Source organism: Orcinus orca, chromosome 9, assembly GCF_937001465.1.
Source record: "Orcinus orca chromosome 9, mOrcOrc1.1, whole genome shotgun sequence".
Taxonomy (NCBI): domain Eukaryota; kingdom Metazoa; phylum Chordata; class Mammalia; order Artiodactyla; family Delphinidae; genus Orcinus; species Orcinus orca.
In genome coordinates this window covers 28817514-28834578 of record NC_064567.1, presented here as the reverse complement: position 1 = coordinate 28834578, position 17065 = coordinate 28817514, and the positions used below count along the sequence as shown (strand labels likewise).

The 17065-nt window shown below is 41.1% G+C and overlaps 1 protein-coding gene across 2 annotated transcripts in view; it reads right to left on the bottom strand.

Moving 5' to 3' along the window:
* The window catches only part of FAM3C (FAM3 metabolism regulating signaling molecule C), a 61647-nt gene extending 51195 nt beyond the window's left edge, over window positions 1-10452 (bottom strand). Inside the window, exon 1 of one of the 2 annotated variants that reach the window (XM_004265513.3) lies at window positions 10282-10452. The gene's annotated coding sequence lies outside the window, so the exon portion shown is untranslated. The remainder of the gene's footprint in view (window positions 1-10281) is intronic. The other variant, XM_049715229.1, reaches the window with a different exon arrangement.
* Window positions 10453-17065: the final 6613 nt, after the last annotated feature.

Below are 17065 nucleotides of genomic sequence, written 5' to 3'. Positions count from 1 at the left end.
CTGTTCGCAGAGCCCCAGAGGAGGCCCACCCCGTGGATGCGGCCTGAGGGGAACTGGGCGAGGCCTGTGCAGCCGGGCTCCCTCCCGCCTGTGTGTCGGTACTCCGCCTTTTTCCTCATCCCACCTCCTCAGACACCTGGCTTAAGGGCCCTGACTCTTTCCTGCAAATAATGAGGAAACATGGTGTCCCAGCCAAAGGGTTCCCCCTCCCACCTCCTCGGGGTAGGAGGTTAAAGAGGGTTCAATACCAAACGCCCTGCCCCAGAAGAAAAATAGTCCTGTTGAGTTTGGGGTCAGAAGCAAGGGCAGGAGAGGCAGCCCCACAGGGTCAGTGTGCCATGATCAGGTCGGTTTGGTTTGTCTTTGTGTCTTTTTGCTTTGTTTTGTTTTGTTTTAAACCATCATTAGTGAGATTTTTCTTCAGCCACCAGTGTTGGCCTGGAAGCAGAGGGCTGCAGCCCTTAGTGTTTGTAAAATAAGAAAGAATACACAGCGTGGCCGTGGTTGGGTTTTTTTTTCCCTCCTTTGAGAATTTTCTTTTGTAAAACCAAATTTAAATACTTTTTTAATACTGAAATTAAAATGAAATTAAAATGGATGAAATAGAAGCTGGAACCCTCCTCTTGGACTATGCAGCCTAAGAACCTCATGGGACTATGAATTCACCCAAAATTTTCATTTGCCATCAGGCCGAGCTTTGAAAGAAAAACTGTTCTCTAACCAGGATTGTAACAATAGTGTAAATACTATTTCAGAGTTGAAAGCTGATGGTGCAAATATGTATATAACATACTCTATTTTTACAATGATCGTCGCATGACTCTACTCCGCCCCCTTTTTGTACTCCATATCTGTCTTCCAGAAACGTCACCTGCCTTGCCTCCTGTGGTCTCTTAATCCAATAACTGTATTACTGCCTTTAAAGGATGCAGTTATTTAAAAAGAAAAAAAAGAACACTCGTCCAAGACAGAAAGGACAAAGGAAAATGAAGTATACAGACACACTCACTGATACATTTAATATTAACAAACGACTACTTAATTAAACCAGAAGAAAATACTACCAATTATACTCCAAAAATACACTCCATTCAATCCACTTTTAACTCAGTGCTGGCCGAACAGCAATGTAAGGAAACAAAATTTGCAACCCCAAATGTCTCTTTGGTGTGTTAATTATTTTGAGCTGGAAACAGTCAAGGCCCAAAAGACTCTTTGACCTTCCCCCTTAGCTGCCTAAAGAATTTATAGAGGGTCTGTAACAGGAAGGGAACTATCACCACAGATAACTGTAGTATGAACTACATGTGTGGATAGGGAGGAACCTAGCAAAATGTTTGTTAGAATTCCTCTAGGTGTCCCATTGCCACTGCAAGACCCAGCAAACATTTACCAAACATCTGCTTTTCCATCTCCACGTGAATTGCCTTCCTCCCCTTTGAAGTCCCAAACCACTACCCCCTACATCCCTCCTCTTTAGTCTTTAGCGGAAGATAGTATTTAAGGACTCAGTTTTCCTGGGTCTCCCCCATGTATACATGTTATTGAACTATTGATTTTCTGCTAATCTGTTTCATGTTAATTTAATTTTTAGACCAGGCAGAGGAACCTAGAAGGGTAGAAGAAAATTTTTCCTCCTGCACAGCAATTTTAAATGAATCAACTGACAATCAACAGACGATTCTAATATTCATCTGAACTGGGGCTTTTCAAGAGGACTAAGGGGGAAAAAAAAGGTAAAAGTACAAGCAAATAGACTCAAAGTACATTTAGGCCCTGTGATGGCTAATTTATGTGTGTCAACTCCACTGGGCCACTGGGCGCCCAGATACCGTACTTTGTTAAACATTCTGGGTGTGTCTGTGAGGGTCTTATTGGATGAGATTAACATCTGAGTAAAGCAATCTGCCTTCCCCAAGTGAGTGAGCATTGCCCAATCCATTGGGAGACCTGACTAGAACAAAAAAGGCTGAGTAGGGCAGCATTTGCTCTTTCTGCCTGCTGTCTTCAAGCTGGTCCATTGGTCTTCACCTGCCTTTGGACTTGGACTGAAACTTATACCACTGACTTCTCCCAGCTCTCAGGCCTGTGGACGCCCGCCTGCCAACTGCAGACCCTGGGACTTCTCAGCCTCCACAACTGCATGAGCTGATTCCTTCTGATAGTTATCTATCTCAGATAGATAGACAGACAGACAGACAGATAGACGGTCTCCTATTGGTTCTATTTCTCTGGAGAACCCAGACCACCTCTCAAGATCAAAATGTAAGCGACTAAATTTTCAGTCCCAGATCAGTTAAAGAGGAAAATGATATAATACTGAAATAAAAGAATATTGCAGCTAAAAGTCACAAGGGTAAGTTCTTCTAATGTTATGCTTACAAACAAAAGTATGGTATTTAAAGAAAACTATTTGCAAAAAATACCTGCATTTATGTAAATAAAATAGAGCAAGTGTTGGCAATTTTCTGTAAAAGGGCCAGACGGTAAATGCTTTAGCTTTGTAGACCGTATAGTGTCGATTCAAACTACTCTGCTCTGCAGTCGTAACTGAAAAGCAGCCATACACAATACGGAAACAAATGGGCTCAGTTGTGTTATAATAAAACTTTACTTATGCACACTGAAATCTGAATTTCATAAAATTTTCACATTACAAAATATTCTTCTTCTTTTGATTTTTTCTTTCCAACCACCTAAAAATATAAAAGCCAGTCTTGGTTCATGACCCATGTGGACCCATAGGTCACAATTTGCCAACCTGAGGTAAAGGAATAAAAAATGAACTTAAATTTTAAAAACTTTAAAAATAGAGGAATAAAAAACTTTCCTGACCATGCTCTAATATTCCAACATTTCTTGCTGGGCTACTTGTGGGCTATACAATTCCCATAAGGCTTCTATGGGTCCTCTTAGAAGTACTAGTACAGAAGTAGGACAAATCAGACAATGCTGAATTCTGTGTTCTATACGTGTTCACCATACATTTTCATAATCAACTGCTCTTCATGGAAGAAGCATATACTCCGTGAGAAGCAATATAATGGATCCTCTTCAAGAGAAAAGAAGTCCTTCCCTTCCTACAGATGAAGCTGTCCACCTACAGCAAAGATGGGAATAAATCTAGGAATGTTTTCCAAATGATCCCAGGAGACATTTAAAAAAACAGGGAAAATTAATCTTATTATATCCCATTTCATTAACTGTAAAATGATGGTGACAAGATCTTAACTGTTTTCTAAAGTCTTTAAAAGTGATTATTTTTGTGATGGGCTTAAAAAGGGAGAAGGGGGGACGGGTAACTGTGCACCTGATGTTTGATCAATTTTTAAAATTCCAAATATTTAGTTTTAAGAAATCTTTGCTTTAATAGAAAGCTGTCACTATGGTAGGTGCAGACTGCTATCAAGTACCCATCTCCCCCAGATGCCACTATGCACACATCTTCACCAGGAGGGATACATTTCTGAAATAACAAAATGAAGAGGGTGAGAAGACTGCATTCATTTGAAAGAATCTTAACATTCAAACACTCAGTATGATATGTGAGCTGCTATCACCGTGTTATAAATACTGTGAATTTAATAGAATTTGGTGTTTTCTGTTAAGCAACAGAAAAAAAATCCAATTACTACCTTAACAGTATTTTAGTTCTAGTAGGAGACTCTGATATAGAATCCTAGAGAATGGATGTTTTAAAAATCTACCATTGGGGCTTCCCTGGTGGCTCAGTGGTTGAGAGTCCGCCTGCCGATGCAGGGGACACGGGTTCGTGCCCCGGTCCGGGAGGATCCCACGTGCCGCGGAGCGGCTGGGCCCGTGAGCCATGGCCGCTGGGCCTGCGCGTCCGGAGCCTGTGCTCCGCAACGAGAGAGGCCCCAGCAGTGAGAGGGCCGCGTAGCGCAAAAAAAAAAAAAAAAAAAAAAAAAATCTACCATTTTAACACACATGTGTCAGACACTTAAAAGTGTAAGTATGACCCTATATGGTGAAAGGGAAATTTTTCGACGTCTACATAACAACTAGAAAAGTATCCCAGGTTTTTAAACTAATCTTACATTTTGACTAGAAGAAAATAAAAAAAAAAGCAAAGGAGCTAAAAACAAAGTATTTGGTAAAGAAAGGAGAAGATCTGTATAATTCTATAGTGCCAAGAATATATTCACTTTTTCCAAAGATCACTGAGGAAAAGGTAAATGTATCCAATCTCCTGCAAAATGGCCTTCAAAAAGGTGAGACTGCAGAGCAACAGACCAAAAACTTCTAAACAATGGCTCTATAGAACCAATAAATAAATCTTTTAGAAGAAAACGTTAATGTTCTATTGAAAACCTTAAGAAGAGAAGGATACGAATGATCTAACCCTGGGTTTATAAGTTTTCTGAACTAATACCATTACTTATTTTCTTAATACAATAGCATCACATTGAAATTACACATTGAAATTACATTAAAAAGAGGATTAATATCTAACTGGGCCTCAGAAACAGGATTAAAAGCATACTGTGGAAAAGCACAAATGAACCAGAAGGCACCCCACCCTTCCCCGCAAAACGTTCTGGGTGCACTTAGCTTTCCTCCACAGTCTGTCTACCCAGCATAATCTGCTATCCTTTGTTTTTATCTGCTTCTCCTGGCAGTGCCTGGAGAGAGTAACACTTCAGAAAACTTCCATCTGTTCTGCAGCAGCTGGATAAAACTTCATTCTCTTAAGAATGAGACACGACAAACTATAACTGTCATCCCAACCTGTCCCTCGAGTTAAAAACCAGTTAGCAAAGAGCCCTGCTAATCATTCAAGTGCCCTGCCTGTCCTGACTTGGCCCCAGTGACTAGTGCAGGGAGAAGTAATCAAGCCTGCCAGACCACATGCACACTACCCTCTAAAAGCAGAACTATTGCGACAGTGTTCACCCTACACTGAGAGTTCCAGAGGACAACTCCTTCCACCACTGTGATGTGAATTTGCTAGAGACCTACAGTCTTTCCTCTTCAGAAATTTGGTATTAGATTTCTGAAATATTTCACTTGATCAACAGGCATTTAACCATGTTTTCTGTAAATATCAATACCTGAAGTAATTAGAAACTAAATGGACACGTACTCAGCTTTCCCCATCCCAAATCTAACATAGTTAAGCAGGTTTCTCCTGACAAAAATATTTCGTTTGCCAAAATGATGTCACTAAGGAAACACCACAGCAGGAGGGGTTGCTCTTCAATGAATTCTCATTGATGAGCAAAGATTTGTCCTAATCTACAGATATTCCCTCATTCAGGACCCAATGTACCACCATGGTGTTTCTATTTAAGTTGGCAAGCAAAGTTCAGGTTTACTCTGACCCAGACTTGGTGCTGATACCAATTACCACCACAACATCCTAAAACTACTCATTATAGGACAGTAGGTGGCTGGTGTATATGCATATAACCAGCTAGCTGGCATTAATGAGGGCTATGAACTCTCTAACAGAAAAAAAGTGATAAAAAAGAAATCAAATGATCAAGCCACAATAATGTCAACGTGACATTAAGTAAATATTTTAATGGACTGTGATTACAAAATGGAAATCGCTAAAGTACACAGAAGCTTAAAAATAAGACTTCTTACCTGATCTGAAACACCAACATGTGAAAGACTGGAAATGGGTAGGATGAAAATAATATGGGGCCAAATTGGAGTGCATTACACCCTATGATCCAGCTACCTTGCATTTTAAAACAAAGTCATCAGTATAATCTTCGTTACAAACTTATGTCAAGTACAGGCATCACATATTAAACTCTATTATAAACAAATTTTACAAAGTAAAAGGTCTAAAGAATTGTTACATTATAATTCTTTTATCCCATAGCTTCGTAATAACCCTTTACCATAACAAGAGGAACTTGTGGTTTCTCAGGTACCTAACACTCTGTATTTTGATTCCAAGATACATACTACTTCCCTTATTTTAACAAGTTTTAAATCAGGATGAGGCTCACAACCACATTTTTGTGGTTAAAAGTAATAAAATAATGGTGTACCTTACAAAGATCTTAGATTCAATGAAACATCACATCTGGTTCTTTGAATCCCTAACTATAAAATAACACACACCATGGGCACCACAATTACTAGTGGGCTTTTTACGAGGCAAACTCCTGAGCCCAGAATCCCGTGGAGTGAGGATTAAAACTCCTGCATGGTTACGAAACTCCCCAGGCGATCCTCATTCCACTTAGATGTGAGAACTTCAGCCCAATAGTACACCAATCCAAACACACAGAGAAGTTTGGGGTAGTGGTGGGGAGTAAGTCAGATCTAGGCCAAAAAAGCCCAAAGGTAAAATTCACAGGACAAGGGCTTCCCTGGTGGCGCAGTGGTTGGGAGTCCGCCTGCCGATGCAGGGGACACGGGCTCGTGCCCTGGTCCGGGAAGATCCCACGTGCCGCGGAGCGGCTGGGCCCGTGAGCCATGGCCGCTGAGCCTGCGCGTTCGGAGCCTGTGCCCCGCAACGGGAGAGGCCACAGCAGTGAGAGGCCCGCGTACCGCAAAAAAAAAAAAAAAAATTCACAGGACAAGAATCTTCATTCTTTCCTTAACAATGAATGGAAATCAACCTGACTCTGGGCCAGGTCTCCTGCTGGGGTGAGGAGGGAGAGGTGGGCAGTGAATAAATCTGGAAATAATGTGCTGAGGAACAAAGCAAAGCGAACTTCTGTTTGCAATGGTAACAACAGAGTGCAAAATTAAAACTGTCCCAATATTTTCTTGCAGTTTCCTCTCTACCAAAGCAGAATTTTGCTTAAAAAGTCATAATCCAGTTGAAGAAATGAAATGGGGATCAGATTTCTGTAACTGACAGTACAAACATACCCAAAACAGAAAACAAGACAAAATGACATTTTGTTCCATCTGCTCCTTCAGAGCTCCACAACTGTCGATTAAACAGCTGTAATGTAACCTCCTTTAATGCTACACTATACCATCCAAGAGGAGAAAGAAAGATGGATGAATGGGTAGATGGAAAGAAAGAAAGGGAGGGAGAAACAGACATTATTGAGTACAACAGCAAAAATAAAACTACATGTTAACTATAAGAAGTTGAACATAAGCAGGATAAAGAAGTGTCTAGTTCACAAATCGCTATAAAATGAGACGAAAGGCACAAATTTACAGGAGTATAACTAGTAAACTATCTTCATCTCCTCATGTAACTGTAATATTTTACATTATATTAGATGGGATGTTACAGGTTCCTATTCTGAATGTTTTAGAATTCCCCCATATATTCACTTCGTTTATACGGTCTTTAAGTAGTCTGCAGAATTTCACTGCACCAGGGCAGACATAATTCTGTCAGTCAAACTTTTCATGTGAAGAAACGGAGGAGCAGAGTGGCTCCATCTGCCCAAGGGCCCTGGAGATGCAAGTTAGCAGCCATTTGCAGAGAACTGGTAGTAAGAAGATTCTAGTGTAAAACTTTCTGAACCAATTAAAAAATTCATTTTTTGGTCCTTCGATACAAGCACAGGTCCTTCAATACACATTTAATGATCAACTAACTGCAGAGGCTGAATGGTATGGAGAGTCAAGTAGTACACCTGCTAACCATGATACTATCTAAACAAGCCATGCAGAACTTATGATGAAAATTAACGCAGACTCATAGCTACAGACGTCCACATAACTTTTTCTCACTAGCACACAAAAACCCACCAGGGTCCATCAATGGATGAATGACCAAACAAAATGTAATATGCGTCTATACATGGAATATTATTCAGCCATAAAAAGGAATGAAGTACTGATACAGGCTACAACATGAATGAACCTCTAAAACATAATGCTAAGTAAAAGAAGCTAGACACAAAAGATCACCTATTTTGACTCCATTTACATGGAATATTCAGAATAGATAAATCTGTAGACAGAGAAAGCGGACTAGTGGTTGCCAAAGGTTGGGGAATGGTGAGTAACTGCTTAACGAACATGAGGTTCCCTTTTAGGGTGATGAAAATGTTGTAGAACTAAACAGAAGTGGTGACTGCCCAATACTATGAATGCACTAAATGTCACTGAATTGTACACTTAAAATGGTAAATTTTATGTTATGTGGAATAAATTTAGTTTTTAAAGGAAATTTAAAAACTCACCAGAGACTAGAAAAATAATGAACAGATGAAAATTAATTAGATTATAGATAAGGCAGATGTAAGTAATAAAATAGCTTGAATCAAACAAACAGGCCGATGAAGGAGACAATGAAAGAATACTGATGGGGTAAACTGTGGAAATTTAGAGGCAGTGGAATACAATTTCCTCCTCTGAGAGAACATCAGCTGGCTCTATTTTAGGAGCAGAATAAAATTCACAAAACCTTTTAAAGTTCCATAAGATGTTATGGAAAAACCCGAACGAACATTTTGGCCAACCCACTAGCTTTGTGAGGGCCCAGGCTGCCTTATTCACAGTATCCACCTTACCTATAATTACTGGCACATATAGGCACTCTCATATGTCTAAATGAATGTAAAAATTGTTGAATACTGAGACTGCCCATTTAAGACCTAAAATATGTGGTAAAAAAAAAATAACATTCTTATGATTCCCCACAGGGACTACTTTTCACCATTCAACAATCTCTTTGTCCTTTGACCCTCTTTCCAGTGACTTTTCCCTTTTTAATGTATCTTCTTTAATTATGAAAAGATTAGTTAGTAATTCTGTTTTAATTGTAACATATATTAAGTTTATTTAAAAAGTCACTTTAACCCAGTGGTGCTCAGTCTTATTTTGACTCCCTTTTAAACAGAAGCCCCCTCCATTGGGGATTTGGGGGCGGGGCGGGGGGCAGGGGGCGCTGACTGCATCCTTTTTAAAAACCCTCATTTATGGGTGATTCTGAGAGATCCCCAGGTTGAGAATCACTGCATGAAACTCGTTTTATTTCTTACTATCAAGAAATGCTAGTCTTTAAAAGAGCTGAGAAAACATTACACAGAATCTGTGAAACAAAGCTTCTCACACCTGTATACACTGGAAAAAAAAAAAAAAAAACCCTGTGATTTAATTAGTAAACTGACAGAGAACTCAAGAGACTGGCAGCTTTTAAAAAGAGATAGTTAATGATATGACCAACCCGGATGCTGATTCTGCCAATCTCTTGCTGAATGGCATGAGTTAGTAACTTGTATGTTCTAAATTAAATGGAGATCCCTTTGTACTCAATGATGCACTGTATGAATAACATTAAGGTTTCCCTTCACGTAAAATTGTAAAATGTGACAGCATACCATTAGTCCTGAAAGGTGGTTAAGAGTTCAAGGGGTCTGGGATCTACTGTCAGCATCAACCTCAACCTCTATGGGAGTTCATAATTTCTCAGTAAAATTGGGAAAGATACACAAAGGGACCTACTCTATGGGTTGTAAGAAATAAATGTGCATATGAAAGCACTTGACACAGTGCCTAGTAAGCAATCTAGTATCTAGGATCATTGTATTCATATTCTTTTAGGCCAAATAAAAAGAAACAAAGAAAAGGTTCTGTCAATTAAATAGTTTTGTATGACACGAAATTTTAAAAAGCAAAAGGTAGAGGATGATGAAAACACAAAAAATTACAGTTGGAGATCTTAATCTCAACGTCAGTCCAACACTCATTATTCAGATCTAGGGTCACAAATCGTAACATATGGTAGAAACTGTGAGGACAGCGGCAAACAAATGGGGAAAAAACAAGAAAAATAAAAAAAAAGGAACGAACAGCACATCCATCAATGACACCGAATGCCAATGGGCCGACATAGGTTTTAAAAATAAAAAGTACTTCCAACTTAGAAGACACTAAAACTTTACAAGTGAGCCAAGACCGCCCTCCTCAGAGTTCAAATGCAACCTACAACTCCATCCCCGCCTCTTTAGAGCACTCGGCCCCCACTTCCAACACGAGCGGGAGCCCCAGAGCCGGACGCGCGCCCCAGGTGCCAGTCACAGGCCGGAGCGCCAGGTGCAGTGGCCGCCCCGCCCTCCGCGGACTGGCCGCCGTACTGGGGATGCCCGCGCGGGGGCGGCGGCCCGGACCCCCGGCCAACCACGCTCTGGTGCCCTGGTCCTGCCGCGCCCTGCCCTCGGCGGGACGCGCCACGACGACCTGAGTACGCCCGGGCACACCCCGGGCCGGCGGTCGCGGGATGAGCAGAGGATAAAGGTGAAGGTGGGTGCCCGGCTGCCCCCAGCCTCCCTCCATCCTCCCCGCCCTCGGCCGCGGCTCCGTCCGCCTCCCCGTGCGTCTCACCGGCCTTCCGCCCGCCTCTCCGCCGCGCGTGCCCGCTTTTCGGCCTCCCTGCGGTCAGTCTTGCCGAAGGTCGACAGGAGCCACCGCCGCCTCCCGCTCGCTCCTCCGCTTCCTCCCGGGTTCCTACGGCTTCCCCTCACCCCCGCGAGTGGCCAAGAGGAAGCCAGCTAGCCGCTGGGCCGCCTCCCTCACTTCCCCGCCGCGACCAATGGGCCCCGCCGCCGGGAAGCCGCGCCCGCCCCCTGGCGGTGGAGGACCTAACGGTCGCCCCGCAGGCCGGAGGGAGGGGCCGTAGAGCTGAGAGGGAGGGCCCTGCGGCCCCGCCCCCCGCCTGCGCTGCGCTTTCGGGACCTGCCACGTGGGAGCCGCAGGGGCGGCGGCCGGCCGCACCCCAGAAGAGGGCAGATAGGTATCGTCTATTTCTACCACACGCCACCTTGACCCACACTTCCATAATCCCCACCTTAAAGGAAGAAATTTTAAAGTAGTCAGTCCCATTCTAGAAGTCCACCAGCTAGGGTATACGAGACGGTCAGTTCAACGTAAGGTCGTAGGCGAGTTCCTTTTGACTCCTTAAAAGCTAACTAACCTACGGTGAAAATACTACCTGTCGAAGCGCTAGAACGTTGGTAACCCCAAATGTCTGACCCAAGGAGAAAGGTAGTGCTTGTATTTTGCACCTCACTTTTGTTTCATTTATTTAGGAACCCGACAGTTAGAAATGTTTTTCTCCTGTACACACCTTTTCCCACGATTGTGCTGTTAATTGAGAAGTCAATCCAAGTCCCACTATCCAAAACTTGAGAACACAAAATAGTTTCATAATTCCGATACATATTCCAGAATAATTAATAACTATAACTCTCATCATTAACTATTATTAGGTAGAATGTCAGAACAATACATGGTTGTAGAAATTAAATTGCATTAAAGAAATAATAGGGTCTAACCATAGTTAGTCTTCTACCAAGTCTTAACTTTCCTGCAAAAATATAAAACACAGAACTTAAGTAATAGCTATGAATTTGGAAGTTTGTGTTCCATGGTAGGAGGAGGAAGCAATAAATGCATTCTGAGAGCCTTATTTTGCTTGGACCTTGATGGGCCTTTGGGAATGTATTCTCATTTAATGCTCACAACTCAACCGAAGTCAATATGATCTGTATTTTGCTTTAACAAATCAAAAAACCAAGACTCCAAAGTTGAGGTTAAATCACTTGTTCAAACATATAAGGTAGTAAGTTGTGAAGCTGGAATTCCAGCCTAGTCCATCTAGCTCCAAACGAACAAGGCACTTTGTTTCTTATGATACCAAAATACAACATGTACTGTCACCATGCTTCCCCTAGTTCCTCAGGTCCCACTGAAAGAATTTAGAAGCCTCTTGATTAGGGAGGTCAGGCCATATTTGTGAAAAAAGTTTTTTGCTCCATAACCAAATTGGCCTATATGAAAATGACATATGCTATATTCTTATAGCACCACACTTGAAACAATTTCTGGACTGAAAGTGTGTTGAATATCCAATGACCATAATATGTAACTTAGAACCCTTCAGTAGGTAATGAAATTAATAATAGTGGGTCACAACCAACATTTTGTTGTTGATTCACTGAAATAGGATAGAACAAAAAACATCAGAGTTCACAGCACAACTTGAGGATAAGTATTGTTTCATGACACATTTGTACAGTGTTAAGTGTGGTTGAATAGGTTACAGTGTCCTGGCCTACAATGTAAATTATATTTTTTCATAGGGATTGCAATGTTTAAAAGTTGGTAAATCACTTCTTTAGAGCAGCTGTTAATCAACCAGTTTTTTCACCTACCTTTTTACTTGGCAAGAGGTGGGGAGGCAGGAGAAATAGTCAGGATTAGTGATTGCGTTTAGTAAGACTACAGAAAACTTTGCAGCTCCAAGAGGCTTAATCCAAAGAAGTGTTGCTATGTTACATAATAGGTAATGATAATTTATATTTTTAAAGCTGATATTTATTATTTGTTTTGTGCCAGACTCCTAAGCACTTTATATATATTTACTCATATAATCCTCACAATAATCCTATAAATACAGAGAAGAAAAGTGCATGACAGAAAGAGAAAGTTGTCCAGGATCCTGCTGCTAGTATGTGGCAGAGCCAAGATTCAAACCCACATGCCCAAAATTCAAACCTCAAAGCTCACTCTTGTCTATACTTAAAAAGAAAATTAATTCTCTCTTCAATGGGTACAAGGTTTTATATAAAACTATAATTTATACTATACTATTTCCCACATAAAGATTATATAATATTGCTAAAGGTTAAACTTGATGAAGAGCCTCAGAGTATTAATTGGACCCATTCTCGAGCAGAATATTTCATTTGGCATCAGTTATCTGTATATGGAGTAGTAGACTGCCTGCAAATACAGCCACCAACATTCCTCCCATTCCTGTAAATTCATGCCACTTTTACGTAGAGTCTGTGTCCCTCCTCTGCAAACTAGGCTGGCCCTGGGACTTATTTTGACCCACAGAATGCAGCTAAAGTGCTGCTGTGTAACTTCTGGGCCTTGAAGCTTCCATTTTCTTAGGATCCAGTCATCACATAAAGAAACTCAGACCAGGCTACTGAACGAGAAGAAACTACGTGGAGAGAAAGAGAGGCCAACGCAGAGCAACTAAGCCCGTGCACCACAACTACTGAGCCTGCGCTCTAGAGCCTGTGAGCCACAACTACTGAGCCCGCGAGCCACAACTACTGAAGCCCACACGCCTAGAACCCGTGCTCCACAACAAAAGAAGTGACTGCAACGAGAAGCCCACACACCACAACGAAGAGTAGCCCCCGCTCACTGCAACTAAAGAAAGCCCACACACAGCAACGAAGACCCAACACAGCCAAAAAAATAATAATAATAAAATTAAAAAACAACAACAACAAAAGAAGCATTAGTGGAGGAGAGGCCTAGTTAGACCCATACCATCCAGCCAGGCAGAGTCAGTAGATGAGTGAAGTCATCTGTGTAGTCCAGCCCCAGCTAAGCTCCTTGCTGAGTGCACCACATGAGTGACCCCAGACAATACCACATGGGAACCAGCCAGCCCACAGAATCTTGAGAAATCATTGTTTTTGTATCTTCTAATTTATTATTTTTATAATTTACTTTATTTTTTATTTATTTCTTTATTTGGCTGCGTTGTGTCTTCGTTGCCGCGCGCAGGCTTTCTCTAGTTGCGGCGAGCGGGGGCTCCTCTTCATTGCGGTGTGCAGGCTTCTCATTGCCGTGGCTTCTCTTGTTACGAAGCATGGGCTCTAGGTGCGCGAGCTTCAGTAGTTGTGGCTCGCGGGCTCTAGAGTGCATGCTCAGTAGTTGTGGTGCACGGGCTTAGTTGCTCCGCAGCATGTGGGATCTTCCCGGACCAGGGCTCAAACCCGTGTCCCCTGCCTTGGCAGGCGGATTCTTAACCACCGCACCACCAGGGAAGCCCGAGAAATCATTGTTTGTTGCTGTTTTCAATTGCTAAGTTTTTTGGTAGTTTTTTAATGTAGTGATAAGTTACTGAAACATGGAGGAAAAGGTTTGTAAAAAGACAAAGTAAAAATAAATAAACAAATACATACATACATACGTGCATAAATGCAAGCTGACCAGTCCTAGGAGTGGGATGACATTAAAATATTAAAGCATGCTTATACTGGATCGTAAAGTCAAACTTGTAGAGAGATAGCCAGGAACCCTCCTAGCTTTTAAAGAATATCAGGGGGAGGGAAGAAACAGAGGTAGACTAATAAAAACAAGAGTTAAAATGTCAAATACAATACCTACACTAACTTAAATACCACACCCAGGTGTGGCTTAAAAACTGTTGTTCAGAATGTTTACAGAAGTGTGCATTCAGGACTCTCAAACTTCCTCCAGCCTATAGGTATAAGACATGGGACACCAGTGTTACCCTCTCATCCTACCAACTCCTTTCCCGCCAAGCTAAACGTGTCATCAGTTGAGCCAAGTTTAATCCTAGTTGTCTCTGTAAAGACTCCAAATTTCCTGACTTCTCTTTCTCTCAGCCTGTGTTGAATGAGTCAGATGGACTTTTGCCTAAATGCCTCACCCTAAACTCCCCTCCTTTCCTTTCCTTAGATACATTTACCATTTTAACATAAAATTTTACCATTTTAACTGTTTTTAAGTGTACAGTCTGCGGATGTTAAGTACATTCACATTGTTGTGCAATCAGCACTACCTCCCACCTCCAGAACTCTTCATCTCGAAGAAATGAAACTCTGGACCCATTAAGCAATAACTCCTCATCCTCCTGTCTCTCCAATCCATTGCAGCCCTTCTGCATTCCATTTCTATGAGTTTGACTACTCTAGATACCTCAGATAAGCAAAATAGTATCGTTTAAAAAACTAGCTAAGGGCTTCCCTGGTGAAGCAGTGGTTGAGAGTCCGCCTGCCGATGTAGGGGACACGGGTTCGTGCCCCGGTCCGGGAAGATCCCACATGCCGTGGAGCGGCTGGGCCCGTGAGCCATGGCCGCTGGGCCTGTGTGTCCGGAGCCTGTGCTCCGCAACGGGAGAGGCCACAACAGTGAGAGGCCCGCGTTCCGAAAAAAAAAAAAAAAACCAAAAAACTAGCAAGCCCACAGATTTCATGACACTGTATTTGGTCCATAAGTAACACAGTCTATACAAAATAAGTGGTTTAATTTACCATGAAACATATGTAAGATACAATGAAATCATTATAACAAATGTATTTTTACGTAAAGATCTATTACTGCTTTTCTAGCAACATACAAGAAAATTATAGAGACCATAAAATTTTGGACTTTTTTTAATGATATCTTTTTGCTACTCCCTAGGAAATTCTGGTTTGGATTAGATCTTTTAATAGATCTTTCAGTGTGGGAAAATTTGGCATTTTTGTCTTGGTTATAAATCATATTAAATAATATACTGAATATGGTAACCCACATCTAAAATATGTATTGTAATCATGACTGCAAAGAAACTTCCCTTTCCCTGAAAGTATGTACGAGTGTGTATTATAAACAATTATTAAGATTACTAGTGGTTTCTTCAGAAGAATAGTTTATTATTCTGTTTTATAAAACATTACTGGCTAGAAAAATGTCTGACTCAGCATCATAATCTAAAAAATACTTTTTGAAGTCTTATATGGCAATGTTACCTGTTTGTAATGCCAAGCAAAGATACAGAAGCCAGAGATCAGCCTAAATACACACACACACACACACACACAGAAACAACACATATCTTGCATGTACACAATACTCACATAGTCTATGAGGTATTTTAAAATATATATTTATCAGACCTTGGGAGAAAATTTTTTTTTTTTTACTGCTACAGAGCAAATGGGAAAATGTGGCTGCACCCCTAATTCTAATTAAATGAATGAATAAGCCTCACATAAAGTCATCTAAAAACACTTCTTTCCACATCTCATTAAAAAAAAAAAAATCTATCAGAAAATCCTCTGAGAAGAAGCAACTGAACAAATACGGAACAAACTTTGTATTTTCCTAAAACATAATTACTTCAGTCTGTAACTTCAGTCCTTGATTAAGAACTGAATATGAGAACCCTTTTCTCTAAGCACAAAAGGATTCACTGTGACTGTGGTATTTGTATTAAACATTAAGATCTCTAGTTACGTTAAATTGTAATGCATTGTTTGCTTTGAAGGGCCAAGCCACAGGAATATGTGTAACAAAATATCATCCAATGGACAGTATTGCATTAAGACCTGTTCTCTAGTGGATTTAGTGGCCACTAAACATAATTCAGCAACACTCCAGGAGGCCAAAATCCCATGTGATTACAGCAGGTCTAAGAAACATACAAGCAGCAAAACAAAATAAAACAAAACAAGACCTATTCCATGCTTTGCTGCCATCTTTGTGCGTTCTTTTCACATAGTTTTATACACTCTTAAATCTGTTGAACCTTTTTCCTAATGTTACTCATTTCAATATCACCTGTCCAAAGAATTAGTTGGAAACACTGGAATCCCAGACCATGCCATTGACTTTCAAATCCTATAGTCTGTATGACTTGTGCAAGGCTGTATGTGCGAAATGCCTTTCCTTGATATACCTATGACCTAGATAGGGATGGGAATCAGTCTACCTACTAAAATTTGTTTCACGAGCCGCATTTAATTTTAGGTCAATTTCTATTGCAGTTTCTTCAATACCACCCCCCCACCCCCCCACCAAGATACCACATCTGAGTTCTGAACTTGTATCCTGATTAAATATGAAAGGATATTTATGAGTCCCTAACCTGTTCATTTTTTGCACTTTTATTTTGCAATGTTTCTTGTAGAACTGCTGTGGCCTCACTGAGTTTTGGTACATATTTTTAAGCGTAATTTATTTACTCAGAGAAGTTCTGCTCAAATATAGCATCTGGTATTTTGTGGAGTTCTATCCAATACTCAAAATTTCCATCTCTATTCCTGAAACAAAAGCCAGGGAAATTGCTCACTTGACTTTAAAAAGCCAGGAGTGGGGAATTTAACCTTCAGTTTCTATAGATTCCAAAATAATGTCACCTTCCCAAATTCTGTTTCTCTTCTGTACCTCCAGGACACCCCTCCCTGACCGAATCATTGAGATGGGAGAGTTGGGCTGGATTTGGAGTCAGACAGATGAATTTAGATGCTGGCTCTATCACTAGCTGCTAGGTGACCTTAGGCAAGTTGCTTCCTCTATCCAAGCCAGTTTCCACCCCATAAATGAGAACAGTAACAATTCCCTGACAAAGTTT